The sequence below is a fragment of the Aptenodytes patagonicus genome, chromosome Z, assembly GCF_965638725.1.
Source record: "Aptenodytes patagonicus chromosome Z, bAptPat1.pri.cur, whole genome shotgun sequence".
NCBI lineage: Eukaryota > Metazoa > Chordata > Aves > Sphenisciformes > Spheniscidae > Aptenodytes > Aptenodytes patagonicus.
Genome location: NC_134982.1, coordinates 65682804 through 65691108, shown reverse-complemented (window position 1 = coordinate 65691108; position 8305 = coordinate 65682804).

The following is an 8305-nucleotide window of genomic DNA, read 5'->3' as shown; positions in this document are numbered from 1 at the left end:
GCACCAGAACTTTTATAAAACCACAGGCAAAAACCAGAGAGAACGGTTTTGATTTCCCTTGCGCTATGGAGGGCCGCAAAGCCAAACCTCCTGCTTTCCCCATAGCTCCTTTAGCAATTAGCCTGTTGTACAAAAGGTGACATCCTCTACCTCTTCCCTGACTCTGCACACAGATGGTGCTGCGATCTAGGCATGCCAACCAGCTCAGGCTCTGCAGGGCACCCGGCTGTGGTGATACCTACCTATGGGGTGAGACCTGGACTCTGTTAGAGAACAGGTGCCTAGATGATAGGTGAGGCAGTGCTACCTGTAGAGTTGTATCTGAGGATTTTAAATGCATATAGGGGTGGGGTTTTTTTTTGCCAAGAAAAATAAATTTAGAGAGGATACTGAAGACACTGAGCAATCTCCCAATGATTGCAGGAGCATTATGAATGCCTTCTTATCAAATGGATCCCTATACCTTTAACAAGAAGACTATTAAACAGTACTGTTTAGTCATAAATAAATTATAAAGTCTAAATTACACATTTCAGCTCATTTCTCATCTCAGTAACTCCTGTAGTCAATCAACTATGAAGAAAAACTTCTGAGCACTGTAACATTTATGCACTGTTGTGTTTTATACACTGTATTTAATTGTTTAGGAAAAAGAATAATAAAACAAGTATACGCTGCATGCTAAAATAGCAATTACATTTAGACAGAATTAGAGAATATTTAACACCTTTAAATCCCTATTACCATGTATTGTCAGTACTTGGAGTGACACCATGTTACAGTGTGGCCAGTAACGTGATCTTAAAATATGGAACTTCATCTCCAGCAGGTATTAAGCAACTTTAAAATAGCTTAAGCAGCTGCGTGTGTTGCACACCCATGTTGCTAGCACCACTGGAACTGAACAGGAAATATTTGTAATGGTTCCTTTTGTCTCTCTTCACATCTTTTCCCACCTGGTATAGAAGGCCCAGCCATCTTTTAAATTCTGTATATTTGCAAGCATTTTTATTCACCTTTAATCTTCACCTATATTCTGATCTGATCTTCAGTTCTCCCAGTATCCAATGAACTGGACCACGCACATACATACGTTGCACACTTTCTAGAGGCACGTGTATTGCCCTTATCCGCAGAACATGTAGCCTTCTATTGTCACAGAAGAGAAATTGGAGTGGGATCTAGCTTTAGCAGGCATTAATAATGAATTTCTACTTCTTTCTGCAACTGACATTGCAATCCACTGATCCAAAGGACACATGCTTTTTTAGCTTTTTATGGGTAACAGCGGTGAATTATACACCTAGAAAGGATTGAAAAATATATAGTGAACTGCTTCAGTTCTAAAGCTCAGTACCTCTGAAAATCAGGTCCAAGTCACCACATTCTAAGATATCTTAATGTGTTTTGTTATAGGCACTCCCAGCTGCATCACCCAACCTATTTCTCCTAAGGCTATGATTAGAGCCATAACAAGGGTGGGGTACACGGATGCCTAACATAGGTGCAGCTATGTTTGATGAGGATCTGCACTTCATTTGTTTTGTGAAGAGGACAATATTCAGATAACCTCGATCCCACCGAAGTGCCAGGACTTAGTGTTTCTTAGTGGCCAGCTGCCCTGAAAGCTGGTCAATAAGAACTGATGGAAAACAATAGACAGAGAAACATAAGTAAAATTTTGACCCACAATATAATGTTAGTAATGCAAAGATCATGGTTGTATAATATCTTGCTTCAAATATTGTGGGGGTGGATATCTGGGTGAAACCAGAAGATCTTATAAGCATTTGGTGTAGATATATCAACCTCCGTGATAAGGCCCTTTTTATTTTTCCAGGTTAACCTCTGGAGTTTAGTAATTTTCTGTGTGGTTGTTTACAAATCCACTTGTGTTGTGGTACTCTTGTTTGTTTTGATGTAAATTATATTCTTGGCAGCTCCTCCACAGAAGTTCCACTTTGAAAAAGCAGATGCACAAAACATAAAATGAACACATCTGTATGTGCTTAATAGTTTTCTTTAATCTTCTAAGAACTAGCCCAGAAAGATACAGGGAGGTATTAAAAAATGTTCTATACATCTGCTTGCTTTTTATGTGTGTAAAACTGTCTAAACTTCCCATTCAAAGGTTTTATTTTAAGCAATGGGAGTTGAAGAAGAAAGGTTAGCAGCCGAAAGGAAAGAACAAAGTCTCTTCAAGTGGACTGGCAGGAGAAAACACAATATATTGAAATGCTATCACAGCCAGGCATAACTTCACAGATGAGATGCACACAAACATCTGCCGCTGGATTTATTGATGCGTCAGTAAAATGTAGCATGTTGCATGGGAGATATGGGATGTAATAAAAGAGAAATATGATAGCCTTACAATGAGCTTAGAAACTCCAGATGCTAGTGACACAAGCAACAGAAACTCAGCAGAAGCAGAACATTTTCAAGATTTGCCCTGTCTTTTCAGCTGTATCCCTGCAGTGGTGGTGATAGGTGCGGAGTCTCTACAGGAACTCTATCAGGCTACTACAGAAATCTTCACAATAAGGAATCATTCTTCCTCTTCCACCAAAGAGACAGCGATATCCTGTCCTCTGCCTCTCTAGTTGGTCCCTTCTTCTCTGGTGATACACATCCAGAGTCCATGGGCTAGATGTCTTGGCAGTGCTGCGTACGCCCACCAAAACAGTATTCCCCAGGATGGAACAGTATTTAACAGGACTGAACAGGCAGTGCTGCAGAGGAGGCACGCTCTCTTTTTAGCATTGATACGAACACGATTTTCTGAGAAAGAACTGGAGCTTTCAGTGTTTAATTACACACTGTGTTAAAAATATTAAAAATTAAATACCTAGACAACTACAAATGAAGAAATTGAATATTTAAGAGGGTCCGCCCTTGGTCAGCAAGATATATTGTGTATTTCCCCTTTAAGGAATGAAAATGCAGTTTCCATTTTGTGCCTGCTTTTTCCTTGTTCAAAGCGCTTTAACTTCTTCCCTCTTATCCTTCAATTTAATTCACCATCTGTTCACCCAGGACTTAGTATTTTCAGCTGAGATATCAAAAGGAAGACCACATTAATCAAACATTAGTACTTTTGAAACAAGTAGGATCTAGAAAAAACAGACGTATAAATCATGAAACTTAATTACTTATCACATTTTTCTTTAGCGCTGCCTGTAGGAATGCAAGTGCTTCCCGGGTTGCTACATTATCCTGAGGTTTAAGGACTCAGGCTGCAGAGACAGGAGAACTAGATTTTCCTCGTGACATTAAGAGGACTCAGGTGCAACTCCTGCTTACAGCTAATAAGCTGAAACCAGAATTAGTGCTGTGTCAGCACATGTGCAACAAGTCAATGTAAGGTTAATAAATACACACAGGGAATAGCAAAATAAGGTCAGAAAAGACATCATTAAAAGTCAAGCTGTCAAACAAAAATGGCTATTTGTGAAAGTGTTGAGGCAATAGAGCCAATTATTGTCAAAAAAGGGCATTATATGATGAAACAATAGGTCGGAATAGGTAAAGAATGAGAAATACTAAACTGCAGTTAAAAGAGAGAGATGATCGCTTCACGAGCAATTGTTTTCCACTCCAATTAACACAAGCATAATTTCTCTGACCTCTATTTTTCAGTTGTCACCAGGCAGTTCAGAATATTTTTCTATAAAATGTTCAGCCTAAGATTTTTTTATCATACAGTTTTTCTTTTAACAGATTTCTGTACCCAGTTCTCTAATGTTTTACCTAGTTTTCATTTAAATCTAATATATTTTCTTTTGCCTGCATATTTTCTCTTTACATAAGATGTTCCTCCTTTTTTGGGACACTTCCAACCTTTCCTGATGAAGGTGTTCTTCTCTTTAATATTGCAGCTAGTTGGGTATTCATACTGCAGAGCAAAAGTCACCTGTCTGAAGGACTTTGTTGAAGGATGACAAAACCAGCAAATAAAAAGTCCTGGCCAGCCACCAGAGTTATGTGGTATATCAAGATCTTTCCTCAGATGTTTTAAGAGCTCCATAATATATCAGGGTTGCGGTGTGAAAAGAGGCTATGTTGTACATAAGAGTTTTTGTCGTGTAGCAAGAGGATGTATAAAGAAAATAACATCTGCAGTCCAACCTGCCTGTATTTACACTGGAATAGATCTGAAATTTCTGAAAAATTGCAGTTTCGCTTACCTTTACACAGCTTTCAACGTCTGCCAGACTTGACCATGTGAGAAGCTGCTTTTGCTGTTCACCACATCCTGAGTGCCCTTCATGCCCTGAATCTGATTCTGTTTCTTTTGAGTTTTGCTGCTGCATTCATTAAGCTTTGTATGAATTTATGTGGCATGCTCAGCTCTCACCAGCTCAGGTGCAGAGGTCAGGACAGAAAAAGGTTATTTGACTCTAGACAGTGGTGCTTCTATATTTACCCACTAAAACACTTTTAAGTACAGTCCTTGAAAACGGTGGGCTTTCCTGTCCTTTGTTAAAAGCTTGTGACCTCTAGGATCTCACTCTGATTTCATGTGTACCACAGCTCAACTAATTTCAGCGGACTTGCTGCAGATTTATGTTGCTGTAGGAGAGCGGTCGGTTTGGATGTCTGTCATCAGGACTGATCTTAGATGCTCCATCCATTGTAAATATAGTTCTAGGAAACAAATTTAATAAGTCAGCCTTGCTGATAGGTTGTTACTGTCTCCTGGCATTTAGGTAATAGATGCAATTCGAGAGTTTATTTCAAACATATTGTCATTTGCATACCAAAACCTTTAGTTTCTAGGGTCTAACTGGAGTTCATGGCTCTATTTTTCAGAATGCAGTAGTTTCCTTGTATGGGAAGCCAGGGCTTCTCAACCGAAGCTGGGCTGTGTAGAAACCTCAGTCATGCAGAGGTCTCTTCTGGGTTCTTTGCAACGTGACACAATGTAATGTGACAGATTCATCTTTATGGGAGATGTTGGTTACGAAGGGAGATGTGTAATAATTTTATATCTTTAGAGGCCAAGTGTAGGCCATTTGAAATGGGAAAAAATTGGCTTTCATTCTGATACGGTCAGAAACAGTCTTATTCAGACCAGCAAGAAGCTGCGAATCCCACAGACAACTTATGCATTTGACACTCATCAAGGGGTTAATTTATTAAAAAAAGGCTACTCTCACTAGTTGCTAGGTAACAGTATAGTTCCCTCAGGCTTGTGACCAGCAAATGACTTCTGATGATGATATACTGCTGGTAACTGTTTATCTTGCTGCTGGAGCCAGCATAAAGGAAGACTTTTTCTGAAACTCCTCATAATGGAATTAGTTTTATTTGCCTAGTTTACTAATATAATTTTTTTTTTACCCTAATGTAATTTGCAGTGTTATTAAAGAGCTCATTTTCATAACTTACCCTGCATGCAAATATAGTTTTCCACTATTACAACTTAGAATAAACACCTGCAGTTTTAAATTATAATTGCTGTGAAAGCTGAAGCTTTAAATTTCTTGCCCCTTCTACATGTTAAATTTATATGTAAAATTGGGTCAATGTGTTCTCCAATTAGCTTTCTAGCCAAGGGAAGTAAAGAAAATAAGGAAGAAGCTCACGAGGAAAACTGAGTGGCAAAGAGAGAAAGCAGAGCTGCAGTCTACAGATTTCATTATCTTTGCAGTAGACATTGCACCGGAGCACAGGATTGAAGGCTTCATGCTAGGGACCTTTTTCTTAACAAGTTGTGCAGAATGGATTTCCACTAAGGTCAAAGAACCGCTAAGGAAGGTGCACAGGCCCATCCTCATGGACCTCATGAGGGATGCAAGCCTATCAACAGAGTCTGTAAAAGCAGAAAACAAAATTCTGTATCATACCACATTTTCTAACAGTATGGAATTCGTAATATTTCATCCTGTTTTGACAATGTCCTTCATATCTTCTCATTCTCATAATAATAATTGGCCGTATTTGAGTGAGAAGAAATAATGCCCAATTTTTGGGCCCAGCCATAAATTTTCACATCTCTGAAGAGATAAAACTACCAGCCTGATTATATTGAGACAATCTTCCTGCTCTGCAAGCTCATGTTGTGTTGTGCAGTGTAATGCAAATTAGTGAGTTCCTACTGTGTCACTAGATGAATTCTTCCTGAAAAAAAAACCCAACTGGCATTAAATACTAAAAACAGTTTCATTGCAAGTTGGCACTGGGTGGATTCCTTAATATTTTGTGTATTATTGGCACAAACTAGTGCTTCATGGGAAAAAAAGCCTGTCAGCTTTGTTTGTGTGCAAATTATTGCCTCTCTTGCAATAGCAATCTCATTCTGCAAGAAAAGCTGCTGTCAACTCAAACAAAACATTTTTCTATGAACAGACACTGTTTGTGATGCAGTAGGTTACTGTATTACTGTCAATGACAGCGAGGAGCAGTTCCAGAAGTAGTTTGAGGCTCTGGCGTTGTCATGGGTGTCTCTGCTCTCTGCTAATCACACCTCGTGCAGGGTGTGATGGCTCTTTGACTGTGTTCCCATGCAGTTGGTATCCAATTACGGGATGAATCAAAGTGACATATATGCTATGTGTTGAGGCTGCAAATAAGATTGTGCTGAGATTAGAATTTCAATAAAAGGGTAGTCTGCAACAAGGTTATCATATGATGTGCATCAGTCTGGGATATGATTGTAATGGAGTAATTAATCTTTAAGAATTTTTATCCAACAAAGGAGAAAAATGACTCTAACTAGGAAGAGGGTATATTCAAATATCTTTTGCCAGTTTGGATAGAGACAAATATTTAACTCAAAGAGAAGACACCTGAATTCATTTTATCCCACAAGTGTGTACAGGAAGGAAGGAAAAAAAAAACCCAAGCTATTGAACAGTAATAGTAGTAAAAAAGCTTTTAAATGAAACGTCATATTAGATGAATCTTGCTGTAACTAGCAACTAGGTCACGCTGAAAGAATTATTCTACCAGCAAATGTTTTTTCCTGATTTGAGGTTAAGCTGGCAGGAAAGCTCAGTAGGTCAGTAGGATACCCTGAGGGGGAATGCTGGCCATTCAAAATATTAATGGTCAACCTGATTTCCTAGAACTGTGAAGAAGAAATATCAAAGGATAGTACTTGAGAAAATCTGAAGACTAGAGGTGACCAGAAGAACAACTTCTAAGTATATTTTTAACTAATGGAAAATACCCAGTTATTGTTAGGGTTTAATGGCAGGGCACTTCATTCCTCCACCCTTAGATAAACAAACTGGAAAACTTTTAAATGGAAATAAAGGAGCCTTATTTTAAAGCTGATTGTAAATTTAGTTTCACCTCAACTGAATGAAGTCCAAGCTTTTAATTTTCTATTAAGACCTTATTTTTATACAAATACTTAAAAAAAAAAAAAATCAATGTTCTGTTTTGATATAAGTTCAACATTTCATTCTGCATTTGACTTTTTCATTTTACAACGATGAGTATATTTGGGGATGTTGGTAGACTAGTGTTTTCTGAGGAGAAATATGGATCATTGTAAACACACTGACTTTTGAAGTAATTGGTTGTCTAATAAACACTGTGTTTGCATAACCTGTAAAACACACTTGCACAAGTTCCTTTTTAGTTTCTATCAACTACTGCTCTGTTTTTTTCATTCAAAGTACAAAAGACTGGGTCATGAGGAAAAGGCAAGGAACTGGCAGATGTTCAACGTATCACCTTTTCTTTATGAAATTCCTTATCGTCATTCCTTATCACGACAGATTACATAAGGCACTCAGTTATTCTACTTAAAAAACTCTGCCATTATCATCAAGAACTGTTATTAAAGACATTTATTTACATTATCTTTCTATATTACTTGTTCATCTTTCCCCAATCATGACCTCTATCTTCCTGTTCCTCTACCTTCTCATGCTGCTTACAATATGTTTTAATTTTTTAACATTAAAAAATTTAATTTTAAAAAAAAGTTAAAAAATTAAAACATATTGTGCGAGACATGAGCTGAAGTTGACAGGACACCACAGTATGACATGATTCATGATCTGTAGCCTTTTAATATTACTGATCTCTGCGTGCCAGAGATTACTGCTGTGAGCAGCATGAGAAGTAATATGTTAGTCGGAAGTGTGGTGACCTTTTTCTGCAGAGGTCTGTAACCTGACATAGCCTGTCAGATCAACCTCAAGATACATGTGTATTTCTTTCTAAAAATAAGTCTCCTCCAGGGTTATCTTACTTTAATCACCTAAGAGTTCTCTTCCCATTTTTCCAATAGTATTTTCATTTGAAACTTTGCCTTTGACACTTCTTCCTTTATTTTCTTACCTAATCA